Consider the following 14997-nt stretch of genomic DNA (forward strand, 5'->3'; position numbering starts at 1 on the left):
TTAAACTCAAATTAAAAGCCCGAAATTCGTAATTCTCGTCATAATCCCGTTTAGAAATTCTGTTCTCATAGCCTTCACTAAAACGGTCATAATTTGAGCTCCCGAACTCAAAATCGAGTGATTTAAAATGCGTTTTTGAAGATAAGAGATAGATCTTAAAATGCCATGAGACATATCAACCTAAAAATGTCAGAATTCCATCCAAAAAGTCGTCGCAAGTCTATTGATTTCCCAAGCTTGAAAATTGGCAGCTTTGTTGATTGGAATTTAATAAATTTCCCCCATCCATGCATGTATCATTCTCCCTTTCCTCGAAAAGATTCATCCTCGAATCTTGTCTTTAATCGAATCCTGATTTGATTTGATTAGCCTTTGACATTGTTGTTGGGCCTTAAGGTAGTGTAAGCCCATCACATTCACAGGTCTGAAATTGTGCCTTGAGACTCGCATCATTCCCCATTTCCTCAAGAAGATTCGTCCTCAAATCTTTAGCTTTATAGAAAGAAAAGAGATTAGAATAAATAACAATAAAATTGTTTTATAATTCAATAAATCAAAATTTATAATGAATAGATCTTTTTAGGTGAAAAGTTTACTTTTAATGACCCAAAAGTCAATGGTGTCAATAAATGCGGGTTTGAGACCTCATTTTCATAAACCAAACCTGTAAATATTATTATATTAATAGGTAAATTGAATTCTAGATAGGTAACTTTTGCCGAATTAGTAAGCAATTAAGGTTCAAGGGCTAAATTGTAAAAGTGATAAAAATTCAATCACTATAGATTTGTAGTTGGAAAATGAATCAATGACTAAAAAGAAAATTATACCACCTTAGAAATAATAGTGGATGGTTGGTAAAAAATGTATAAAACAAGTTATAAAATTTCTAATTTCATTAATTAAATTATAAAACAGAAAATAAAATAAATAATAAAACAAAACTTAATGGAAAGAAAGGAAAAATTTTTAACTTCTTCTTCATCTATCGATTCTTCATAGCTAGAAGAAAGAAAACATTCGACCTAGGGTTCTAATGTTTGAAGCTTCAACTAGTTAGACTAATTTAGTCATTTTCTTGTAATTTCTATGTTTTTAAGATCATGGTAGTTTAATCTAGTTAGCCAATGTATAAATTTTAAAATTTTTAGAGTTTTAGAAAGATGCCATTTTTATTCCTTGAAGTTTTAGGTGTTAAATTGATAGATTTGAAACTTAAAGTGAAAAATGATTAAATTGTGAGGTTATTTCATAGTTTTGTACATTAGGGATTAAAATGCATAAATTTTAATTTTCTTTGTATAAATGAGAAATAGGAGGTCCCTAATGAGAAATAGTGAAATTGGATTTTAAATTGGAGTTTTAAATTGAAAGATATGTTAGTTTTGGTTTTAGGGATATAATTGAATAAAATAAAATTTTTGTATAAAATGCTTATTGATTGTGAAATTTATTGAATACTGATGAAATTATATGCTTATATTAATCCGTAGCTAACATCAACCTAAAATCCTCGAGAGGGAAAGGAAAAGCTAAAGCCATCAATGAATAGCTCAGAGTTTTCGGTTTGTATTTCTACAATTTGAATTGCTTAAATTGTTGCATAATGGCATTGTATAACATGGTAAGATATTGAGGTAAGTTGAGATTGATTAGTTGGATGGTATGGGTGTGAAAATGTTGATTTCCAAATGAAGGACTAAATTGAATAAATGTGAAAATAGTGTAAACTGATGAAAATGAGAAATTGAATTGGAATTGGACTAATTCATGCTACTATATGAATTAAATGATTATTTTATTGATGAATTGAATATGATAAATTATGAATTGACTATAATTGAAAATTGAATGTTTATTACCCTATTAAACGCTTGGGTAGAGCCAAATATAATTGGCATGCCATAAGATAGATCAAGTACGAGTTACTTCAGTGTTGAGCACATTTTTATTTAATTTATATCGATGAGTGCAGGGCGTGGCTTATTTACTTTGGAATTGTCCAATGAGGCGTTAGGTGCCAAATTAGTGTGTTGTTTGGATCCACAGATCCATTCGAGTCCAAATCAAATTCATAGGGACTTATAATGAAAATGTGAAAATAATATTTAAAATGAATTACTATTGTGAAATATTATTTGAACCAGATTAAAAGTCAAAAGTTTGGTATGACGATGGACGAATCAAATGATTCGATTTAGAATTTGATATGCTAATGTGATTACTCCCAACTTAACTTTTTAATGTGTGGATTGAATCATATGGTATAGATGATGTAATTGATAACATGATTTGCATATGATAGCTTAATTTGCATTGATCTTAGAATTGTTGAAATACAATTGAGTTTATTACTCAGTATACAATTTTGTTTTCCGTGCACTGACTAGGTTAATTCGAGATCGCAAGTACCTACAATAACATCTAGACGTAATCCCAGACTTAACGAAGTCGGTGATGTTCTTTTGTTAGTTTGATGGCATGTACCTAAGAGAGTCATTTAGTATTTTGCTATGTTCACATAATTTGATTATATGTTTTGTTGTTAATGGACAATATGCTAGAATTATACAAGTTGGATGGAAATATGGTATGAATGATTAGTACTTGTTGATATAAGTATATATTGACCATGCTTGGAATGCTTAGATAATTGTAGAGGTGTTCAAATGGTTAACCGATCGATTAACTGAATTAACCGAACCGAAATTTTCCCCCCAAAAAACTAACCTAACCGAAATATTTCGGTTAATTCGGTCGGTTAACCGAATTAACAGAAAGAAATTTATATGTTGTTTTTTTTGTTAAAACAAGTACAAAACATATAGGTCTAGTATTTGACTTGAATGCTGATGGAATTTTAGAAAAAGTTTGTTGGTTGTTGTTGTTGGTGGGTAGTTGTAACGACCCGGTTTCTAGTGGTATAAAAAATTATGGTTTTGAAATGTCATTTTCGTAAAATATGTTTGTAGGTATTAATATTTAATATTTATGATACTAGGATAGAAACATATTAAAATTGGTCTTGTAATTTTGCTTAATTGATAGTAAACTAAGGTACAAGTGTAATGATACTAAAGTTAGTGGAGTTTAAAATTACGATTTCGAGATCCCGTTTTCATAAACCGAGTTAGTAAATATTATTAAATATTTTTTATGAGTTAATTATAATTTTATATTAAATTTTGATAAGATAAATTTGCTAATTGGACAATTAGTAGAAGTACAAGTGTATCGGTTCTAAAGTCAGTGGTTTTAGAAATTGTAACATCCCAAAATTTTAATTTTGGGTATTGTGAATATGTGACACAAAGTATCTGTCTGCTTTAGTGGTTATGCGTTCTGGGTGTGTTTGGGAGGTCCCAAGTTCAAGCCAAGACTTGAGCAAATTTTGGTATTTTTATGAATAAGCCCTATATTTGGTTAGTAGACTTTTAAGTAAAAGTTGGCAAATAATTAAGAGAATGGGCCTGTTGGTTTGGTGGATAACTGTAGTGTTGGTGTGAAGAAGGGCGTGGGCATTATTTTTGCTTGTACGTCCAAGAGAGTTTGAGATGGACTAAAAATCTGAGTAATGGATTTAGTGGGGAGATAGATGGAGAGAAATAAGGGATTGGGGTGGTTATCAAATATTCTGTTAATTTTTTTCCCTTTTTTAACTTTCCCCAAAATCCCTCCACCCTCTTGCCGTTTTTCTCTTCATTGGTGCCAAATTTCTGCTCTTTTTCACCCTTCATCTTCTTGATTTTTCTTTTCCCAGTCTGCCTCGTGTCGCTCCATGTTTGTCTGCGATCGTTCAGTAAGTTTTTGATAAGTGATTTGTCTCCTTTTGTTAACTTTCTTCTGAAGAGTTTTGTTTATGTCAATTAGGAGAGGATTCAAGGGCTCGTAATCACCAATCGGAGTCTTAGTTTGTGTGGGAATTACTGTTCCTCGGTTGAAGGTAAGGTTTAGTCGCTTATGAGTTAAAACCTCGATACGAGTTCGATTTGGGATCACGTTTTGTGAGATTAAATTAGTGTTATTTGTTCAATTATAAGCTTTGGAGTGCTCGAAAACTTTTTTAGCATCAAACGAAACCAGGTGTGTACCCGAAACGCAGAAAATGAGATTCAGCGAAAAGCCGAAATTACTTGCTATTTGGATAGAAAAAGTAGGCTAACTTTGAAAAATCACCATAAATTGTGGAAATCGAATTAGAGGATGAAAAAATTGTAGAATTAAAGCTTATTGAGTCTAGTTTCTCATAGAAGAAACGGTGTGAGTAATGGAATTGTAAAATGTGAAATATAATAAATTTTCTTAGACAAGGTCAGAATGAATTTGGGTTCCCCTGTTTTGACTTTGGAAAATCATCAATAATTAGAGAAAAAAATAGGTGTTAAAATTTACATGTTTAAATTATTAATGAGTTTTGTCGAAACCATTTTTATTTAAAAAAAACAAAAATTAGGTGTCGATGAAAATTTGGAGTCTCCACCAATCCTTTATTGAGGTGTGATTGGATCACCTAAAAAATAGCTTTGGTCTACGAGTTTTAGAAAAACGGATTCGGGAGTCAGTTAAGTACGATGAGGGATTAGCACCCTCGTAACGCTCAAAAATTGGTACCAAATTGATTAATTAATGTCTTGAAGTCGAGAGTTTAAAAAAATGCGATCCTAAATTAAATTATTTATTAAGACCTTCTCATTTTGAAAAAAGAAAAATATCACACCCAATGCGTTAGGGCACAACATTTTATTCTTTTCATGATGAGTTAGCAAAAAAAAAACTCGTGTAATAAAATCTAAGAAAATATCTAATTGTTTAAAATTTATGAAGAAATCGCAACCCAATATGTTAGGGCACAATTTCTTAAAATCCCAAACATTCAATATTTCCTTAATTTTTAAAAAAATCTTTATCTCGAGAAATCAACGTGTCACATCCAATACGTTAGGACACAATATATTGAATTCCTGATGACAAGTTTAATTTGTTTGATTAAAGAGCAATCCTCGATTGTTAGATTTTACAAAAAAAATCGGAACCCAATACGTTAGGGCTCAATTTTCTTGAAAATCCTAAATACGAGTATTATCCCTATTTTGAAAAGTTCTATTTTTAAAATCGAGTAAAAAGATGACGTAATGTTATGTTGAATGTATGAATAGATGCCTCTTAAATGATATCAATAATAAATACAATAAAGTCATAGAAATAATATAAACAAACAAATAAATAAATAAATAAAAATAAATCAATAGCATGCAAAGCATCAAAAAACATTCTTTTAAAATATAAATGAAAATATAAATTGATAAACAAAAGAAGGAAATGAACAAAACACATAAAAATAAAAGGAACATGTCATATACATTAAAACTATGAAGAATACACATGAATTTATATATAAAATTTAGATTATAAAATTTATATAAAAAATATATAATGCATTTGTGAAAATGAAGAAAAGTATGAACATATATATACATACATATAAATTATAAAATATATGTTAAAATAAGTAGGTATTTAAGTATTTTCAAAATATAAAAAATTATGTACATATATATATGTATAAATATAATAGAATATTCAAAAATATATATACATGTAAAATATATTAAATAATATCCACATTATCAAAATTAATAAAAATAAATATATGTATATACATAAATATGAGAAAAATATTTGTTGAAAAGAAATAAACATGTACATAAGAAAACAATAAATGTACATATATGAATAATTAATTAATAAATAAATAAATTACATTATTTGAAATTAATTAATTTTAAGAAAAACATAAAAAAGGCTAAATTGAACTGCAAATAAAAAAATCTGGGGCAAATCCATAAATAAGTAAAGCCCAAATGACTAAATTGAACATGCGAATTACATAGAGGGGCTGGAAAGGAAATTTATCCCTTCTCCTCTAAAACGGTGCCATTCAAATTGGACCAAATAGTAATTTAAAATAAATTAAAAGGGTAAATTTTAACTTAATTGGAAATATATTAAAAGGCGGAGGGGCTAAAAGTGCAATTTTCCCTTCCGCATAAAAATACGCGGATTTTGGGTTCGGGTCGGATCAGATTCGGGTCGGCTCCCAAAATGACGCCGTTTTGGGCTTCAGCTGAGCTCTCCAAAACGGTACCATTTAGTACCACTATTTAAGCCAACTTTTCCCAAAAAAAAAAAACGTTTGTAGCAGAAGGAAAATAAAAAAAAGAAAAAAAAACTTGATTCCTTTGCTAGGATTTCGGCCCTTGCTCCTACATCGCCGCGCCTCCGCCGTGATCCCACCGCAAACGGTGGTCGGAACCTCACCCTAAAGGGCTTCTTGTTTCCTTTTCGCACGGATCTGTAGGCTTCACCAGGTATTTCCCTTTTCTTTCCTTTTATTTCATTTTATTTGCTTAAAAAAATAATAATAAATATAACAGTAGAAAAATAAATCAAAGTTACAAGTATTAACCTTAAATTGATTTGCTCTTCGTATTAGACTCTCGGGATTTTTGCTGTGAATAATAGTTATTTTTTATTTATCTCTCCAAAAAAATCCAATCCCTTTTACAATGTTCTTAATGGTTTTTTATAATAAAAATAACAGCATAGAAAGTAAATCTATTGGATTTGATTCTCAATCTTTGATTTTCTTTCCATTTTGTTTTCTTTCCTTGTCGTTCAGGTGAAGATCGCGTGGAGATTCGGCCTACGTGGAAGATTGGAGTTGCGGCGGCTGAAGCTTAGAAACCCTAGGGTTTTTCATCTGTTTTGGGCCATTGTAATTTGGGCCACTATCCCTGTATTTTGGGCCTTGCATTCTGGGCCGACTAAAACTTGTAAATGGACTATTGCATTTGGACATTTGGTTTTAATGGGCTCGGCGCAAAATTAGGTATTACAGCTGCCCCTCTTTGCTCGTTATCGTGTAACAGGGACGAAGCAAAGACTTTAAAAAGTGCCTAATTTTGCCCGGTCGTGCTGGGCTTTGGTACTCTTCTTCCTTATGTAGCCTTATTCCTTCCTACTGTATCTTTAGAGGTATAGGAATTAGTGCTTTAATCTACTCCACTATAACTTCAGAGAGATAAGACTTATAGTTTCAACTTGATCTGCTGCAACTTAAAGACGAATTTGATGCGATCTGCTCTATTTCTTGGGTCTACTTCACTGCAACTTCAGGGAGATAAGATTATCGGCTTTAATCTCCTCCACTGCATCTTCAGGGAGATAAGATCTGCCATCTTCAGTTTGCCTCACTGCAACTTCAGGAGGATAAGACTTGTTTACTTAGTCTGCTCCACTACAACTTCAGGGAGATAAGACTAGATGTGATCTGTTCTCTGTAACTTCAGAGAGATAAGATCCAAGGTTTTAATCTGCTCCACTGCAACTTCAGGGAGATAGGATTATCGGCTTTAATCTGCTCCACTGTAACTTCAGGGAGATAAGATTTGCCATCTTCAGTCTGCCTCACTGCAACTTTAGGAGGATAAGACTTGTTTACTTAGTCTGCTCCACTGCAACTTCAGGGAGATAAGACTAGATGCAATCTGCTCTCTGCAACTTCAGAGAGATAAGATCCAAGGTTTTAATCCGCTCCACTGCAACTTCAGGGAAATAGGATTATCAGCTTTAATCTGCTCCACTGCAACTTCAGGGATATAAGATTTGCCATCTTCAGTCTGCCTCACAGCAACTTCAGGAGGATAAGACTTGTTTACTTAGTCTGCTCCACTGCAATTTTAGGGAGATAAGACTAGATGCGATCTGTTCTTTGCAACTTCAGAGAGGTAAGATCCAAGGTTTTAATCCGCTCCACTGCAACTTAAGGGAGATAGGATTACTGGCCACCGATCTGTTCTCTAGGGAACATGAACTGTAAAAATCCATTCTATGAATTTAATTATTCCTAGTGATTAGGATGTTATGATCAAAATGAATTCAATGCTCCTAACTAGACATGTATGAATGACATTTGAATGAATGCAGAATATCATTTTTATCACTCAAGTTTTCATTTTTTAAAGTTTATTAATATTTTATCACTGACGCCTTTTGCTTGGCTGACATCTCCAAAGAAACACTTAATCAAATTACCTCGCATTGTGAACTTCAAAGCTCAATCCACCAGGACGCAGAATTTGTACCATCTTCCTTCCACCATGACCCAAGGGTAGGAAAATTTGATTCTTCTCAATCCTCTCCTATCGTAATTCAATGATGCAGATCATGAAACTCTTTTACACCATTCCAGGGTGTCCTATCAAATGCTTATGCCCAAATGAAGGGTTTTCTTTCCATAGGGGACTTCTTCCTATTCAATCAAGACTTCTTGCCATCTCATTCGATATTTAGACAACCAAACCTGAAAAAGCAATCTTAATTTAGAATTTTTCCTTCTTAGGCTCTTAAACTTTTAAACTTGGTGCGTTCTAAACAATAGTCCTGTTTCAGGTTACTAAATTATCTAGAAATTCCCAGAGTAATATGAAAAACTTCTTTTGTGAAAGTTTATTAGTCCATCAATCATTATTCTAATGCGACATGCTTTCACAAAGATCAAAAAACTGAGTAAGAGATGAATCAATTCAGGTCATATCTTGGATAATAAAAAAGGAATTTATTGATAGCAAGTGTCTTGAAAAGAAAAAGTATTCAAGAACAGCAAAGAATGAATTATTTACAAGAACAAACAAACTCGATACAAGTTATATGAAGACTAGGTGCATTAGATATCGCAGCTTGAACTTTTCCATGCAAACTAAGAGCCATTTTGAATTTAATATGTGTTTAAGGGATCTACAGTACTTTGTCGATGCCCCAAGATGTCGTATATCCTTTTCTTGTTGACTTAGGTGTAGCAGGATCACCACATGCCCCAATCTGACAGTGTTTGAGCCGCCCTTTTTGGGTTTTCAACTCAAATCCCCTTTGATCTCAAGGCGCCCTTTTCGGGTTTTCACCTTGCCCTCTCCTTCTTCTTTTTTTGATAATCAGAGCGCCCTTCGCGGGTTTTCACTTTGATTCCTCTTTTCTTTCAAGTGAAATATTTCTTGATTGAATCTGAATTTACAGGATTTGGGAAATTTTTACCATCCATCTCACTCAAAATCAAAGCACCTCCAGAAAAAGCCTTTTTTACAACATAAGGTCCTCCCCAATTTGGCATCCATTTCCCTCTGAAATCCTTTTGTAGAGGGAGAATTTTCTTTAACACCAAGTCCCCCTCATGAAATTCTTTGGGACGAACCTTCTTATTATAAGCTCGCATCTTTCGCTTCTGATACATTGGACCATGACGAATAGCTTTTAGTCTTTTCTCTTCTATCAGGTTCAACTGATCATACCAAGATTGGATCCATTCGGCCTCCTCCAATTTTAATTTAGCTAATACCTGGAGAGAAGGAATTTCGACTTCAATGGGTACGACTGCTTCCTTCCCATAAACCAAAGAAAAAGGTGTTGCCCTAGTAGAAGTCCTGATAGATGTTCGGTAAGCAAGAAGAGCGAATGGTAACTTTTTATGCCAATCTTTGTAAGTTTTAGCCATTTTCGCCACAATTTTCTTGATATTTTTGTTGGCCGCCTCCACTGCACCATTCATTTTTGGATAATACGATGATGAGTTATGGTGTCTAATATTGAACTGGCTACAGACTTCTGTTATTGTGCTGTTATTCAAATTCAGCACATTGTCAGATATGATTCTTTCAGGCATTCCATATCGACATATGATCTCCTTCTTCAAAAACTTACTGACTGCTGACTTCGTGACATTAACATATGTGGCTGCCTCTACCCACTTAGTGAAGTAGTCAATAACCACAAAAATGAAACAATGTCCATTAGAAGCCTTTGGCGACATTGACCCAATGACATCCATTCCCCACATGGAGGAAGGCCATGGAGAAATCATAACATAAAAAGGTGAGGGAGGCGCGTGCATTTTATCCCCGTAAATTTGGCATTTATGGCACTTCTTGGCATAATTGATGCAATCTCCTTCCTTGGAGAACCAGTAATATCCAAATCTCATGATTTGTCTAGCCATGGTGAATCCATTGGCGTGTGTTCCACAAATACCCTCATGGACTTCTTCTAAAATTTCCTTAGCCTCTACAGCATCCACGCATCTCAATAATACTCGATCCTTTCCCCTTTTGTATAGAATCTATCCATCTAAGACATAATCAATAGCTAGTCTCCTCAATGTTCTCTTATCATTCTCTGTTGTCTGATCCGGATATTCGCGATTCTTCATATATAGCAATATATCTTGGTACCAGGGACGATTATCATTCTCCACTTCTTCAATATTGTAGCAGTGAGCTGGGATCTTATAAATACTAATCTGAATGGGCTTCATGTCTTCTAACTTGTTCACTTTAATCGTGGAGGCTAAAGTAACGAGAGTATCAGCCATCTGATTTTCTTCCTGTGGGAGATAATAAAAGGTAATATTTTTAAATTCTTCAATCAACTCTAGAACCAATCTCCGATAACGGATCAACTTAGGGTCTCTTGTTTCCTATTCCCCTCTTAGTTGGTATATTACCAATGCTGAGTCTCTGTACACTTCTAGTGTCTTAATTTTCCACTCTATGGCTGCCCGGATACCCATGATGCAAGCTTCATAGTTAGCTATATTATTAGTGCAATCAAAGTTCAATTTACTGGTGAAAGGATGATAATCTCCATTCGGAGACACCAGGACTGCCCCAATCCCATTGCCTAACGCATTCGATGCTCCGTCAAAGTTTAATCTCCAAGAATGATTTTCTTGGGGATCCTCTTCAGCATTTCCCACATACATCAAATCTTCATTCGGGAAATCAAAGTCTAGAGGCTCATAATCTTCTAAAGCTCTGCTAGCCAAGAAATCTGCTATCGCAGTCCCCTTGATGGCCTTCTGACTTACATATACGATATTAAACTCAGAGAGCAAGATTTGCCATCTAGCCATTCTCCCATCCAATGCCGTTGACTCCATCATATACTTTAAAGGGTCTGATTTTGAAATTAGCCAAGTCTTATGATAGAGTAAGTATTGCCTCAACCTCTTGGTTGTCCAAATCAAGGCGCAACATAAATTTTCGATAGGTGAATATCTCATTCCGCAATCAGTGAATTTCTTACTGAGATAGTATATCACCTTTTCCTTCTTTCCAGTAGCATCATGTTGACCCAACACACATCCCATGGAATTGTCGAACACCGTTAAATACAAAATCAAGGGTCTATCTGGGCTAGGTGGTGACAACACCGGAGTATTGGATAGATATTGCTTTATCTTTTCAAAAGCTTCCTGGCATTCTTCATTCCAAACACCGGGATTATGTTTCTTCAAAAGGAGAAATATGGGATCACATTTCTTGGTCAACTGTGAAATGAACAGAGGAATATGATTCAGTCTTCCTAAGAAACCTCAAAATTTTTTCTGTGTACGTGGTGGCAGTAAATCCCGTATTGCCCTAACCTTGTTTGGGTCAATCTCGATCCCCTTCTAACTAACTACGAAGCCCAATAGCTTTCCTGACCTGGCTCCAAAAGTGCATTTTGTTGGATTGAGTTTGAGCTGAAACTTTCTTAGTCTTAAGAACAATTTTCTCACGACCTGCACATGCTTATCCTTTGTTCTGGATTCGGCAATCATATCTTCAACATAAACCTCAATCTCTTTGTGCATCATGTCGGGGAACAAGGCTACCATCGCTCTCTGATATGTTGCTCCTGCATTCTTTAATCTGAGTGACATTACTTTGTAGCAAAATGTTCCCCACAAAGTAATGAATGTAGTCTTTCCCATATCTTCAGGGTGCATCTTTATCTGATTGTATCCTGAGAAACCATCCATGAAGGAAAACAGTGAATATCCCGCCGTATTGTCCACCAAAGTATCGATATGTGGTAATGGGAAATTATCTTTTGGGCTTGCTTTGTTCAAATCTCTGTAATCCACGCACATTCGCACTTTTCCATCTTTTTTAGGAATAGGAACGATGTTGGCTACCCATTCAGAATATTTGACTTCCTATAAAAACCCAGCATCAAACTGCTTCTTGACTTCCTCTTTTATTTTAAGCACAATATCGGGCCTCATTCTTCTTAACTTCTATTGAACTGGTCTACAATCCTCCCTTATAGGTAGGCGGTGTACCACAATTTCAGTGCTAAATCCGGGCATATCCTGGTATGACCATGCAAAGACATCTTTGAATTCTTGGAGTAATTCCATGAGGTCTCGTCTTGTCTTTGCAGAGATCTCAGTTCCAATTTTCACCTCTTTTCCTTCTTCCAAGCTCACAACTTCTATTGCTTTCTTGTAAGGTAGAATTTGTTTTTCTTCCTGTTCTACCAATCTCATCAAATCCAAAGATAAACCACCATCTATGTCACCTTCAAAGTCCTGCGATCCCACTAAACACATATTTCATTCAAAAGAAAACTCTGAGTTTGTAGCGGCGTCATTCACATTATTGATATACAAGGACCTAATATGGTTACAAAAGAATGTATGAATTTATGTACAATTATTTGTGCAATATGATTATAAATGAAAGAATAATTTAGGGTATTTACTCGTATGGGAAGAAGAATATTTGCTCAAAAAAAGTTGTATTTCATTAAAATAATGATATTTGAACATAAGCCTTTTCCACAAAAGAGTTCTTATTATTTCTAGGCTAAAACAACAAGTTTGTTTTGAATATTACTCTGAGATAGTTCTAAAGACTTCAGGTATTTCTTCCGCAGTCTAATTACCTAGAACACTCCCAGGTTCATAAGAACATATGTCTAACAAACTTCCCCCTTCATTTGCATCCTCATTTATAGCATTGATGTTCATGTTTTCCAACGTCTCTTCGATGCTTTCCTCAATTGACATCCTTCTATCAGAATGAATGATCCCACCAGATACGAAGGTTTTGGATATGTGGGGAATTATCATTGGCTCCCATTTGATCTCCTTTCCATTTAAACGCGCCATTCTTCTTTCCTGTCTTCTTTCCAACTCCTTCTTTCTTTGTCCTCTGTCTGGCTTGTACCCTAACCCAAAGTTGTCTTGTTTTTCTTTCAGCACTGGAACCTCAATTCCCCATTGCAGGTATTTTTCTAATCCTCTTCTGGTAGAGCTCCCTTTCCTACCAACAGTCGCAAACCCATCTCTGTAGTCTTGGATATTTTAGGCACCAGAATCTTGCTTCCTTCAGGAACAAATATTGCATTCACAAACTCCAGATATCGAAAAGAGCATTCCACCGACTCGTCATTAGTATCCACATATGGCGCCTCATTAGATACAACTGCTATGATATCCTCTTCGGCGTTTATTGTCACTAGCCGACCTTCTGATACTAACTTCAATTTCTGATGTAATGATGATGACACAGCTCCCGCCGAATGTATCCATGGCCTTCCCAATAAATAATTGTAGGAGGGTTTGATGTCCATCACAATGAAATCCACTTCGTAAACTGTTGGGCCAATCAGTAGGGGTATCTCAATTCTTCCCATGACCTTTCTTTCTGTACCGTCAAATGCCCTCACCACATTTAGGTATGTCTTAATGTGCGAGCTGTCTATGGGAAACCTGTTAAGCGTGGACAATGGCAACACGTTCAATGCTGATCCATTGTCAATCAGAACTCCTGGCAAAGATTACCCTTTGCATCGTGTAATGATATGCAAAGCCTTGATAGACCCCATGCCCCCAGGTGGTATTTCATCATCATTGAAGAATATGAAGTTATCAGCACTGATATTATTGACCAACCGATCTAATTTGACAATTGAAATATCATTGGCCACATAAGTCTCATTCAGCACCTACATCAACGCACTTCGATGCACTTCTGAATTCAAAAGTAAAGCTAGTACAGATATGCGAGCCGGTTGTCTATACTTACTATGCTTCAAAAAATTGAGGAATTTCACAGCTTCTTCCTTCTCCACCGGCTTATTGATAGATAGCACAGGCTTAGCTATTTTCCCTTTTTGTTCCACTATTACGGCCTTTCTTTTCACAGGTTCTGGATCGGCACTCACACTCTGGTCCTTTGTAGTCTCCTTTCCAGGGACAGTTGTATTGCATTCGTAGTTCCACGGAACCTTCCTACTATCTGGGTAAGAAAATGTTGTAGGTTTTTTATTATGATCCTTGGCATTACTGGCATTCTCACTTCATCATTCCTTGGTCGCGAGATAATGACCACAGGCTGCGCTACTCTTGGAACCTTTGTGGATTCGGATGTACAGATACTCCCCTCATTAACTTCTTCATAAAACTCCATTTCCTTGTTATTTATCAGACCTTGAACCAAGGCTCTAAATTCTGTGCATTCTTGAATCTCATGTTCCTCCTCATGATAGAACTCACAGTAGTTTTCCACCCCTTCAAAGCTTCTTTCTGAATCCAAAACAAGCCGCACTATTTCTACCATCTTCTTCCAGATCCATCTCAAAGGAATCTTCACTTCTGTAATATTTTCCTTGATTTTCCTACCCGTTTTCCCTCCTATTATGTTCACTCCATTTTCATTATGATTAGGTAACGGATTCTCCGTACTGGGCGAATCATCTACTTTAACGACACCCATGCTTATGAGTCTTTCTACTAGCTTCTTGAACGCCGTACAATGTTCTATAGAATGCCCCATGATTCCCGTGTGATAATCGCATTGTGCATTTGCATCGTACCACTTGGGGTATGGAGGTTGCAGAGGTTTCAAATGGTAAGGGGAAACCACGTGTGCATTGAATAGATTCTGATATAGCTCCCTATACGACATTAGAATTGGTGTAAATTGAAGCTTCTCCGTATTTTACCTTGTGTGAGATCCCCATTTTGTTGATCCTTATTGGTTAACAGCCACTTTTCCCGGTTGATTCACGGTAATCGTCTTTGAATATGAACTTGTGTTGTTGACCTCATTTTCCTTCTTCTTCGAGGCCGACCTTCTGCTATTTTCTCCATCATCTATCTCCCCGCTTCTGATAGCA

This window comes from Gossypium raimondii, chromosome 1 (assembly GCF_025698545.1).
Source record: "Gossypium raimondii isolate GPD5lz chromosome 1, ASM2569854v1, whole genome shotgun sequence".
Lineage (NCBI taxonomy): Eukaryota > Viridiplantae > Streptophyta > Magnoliopsida > Malvales > Malvaceae > Gossypium > Gossypium raimondii.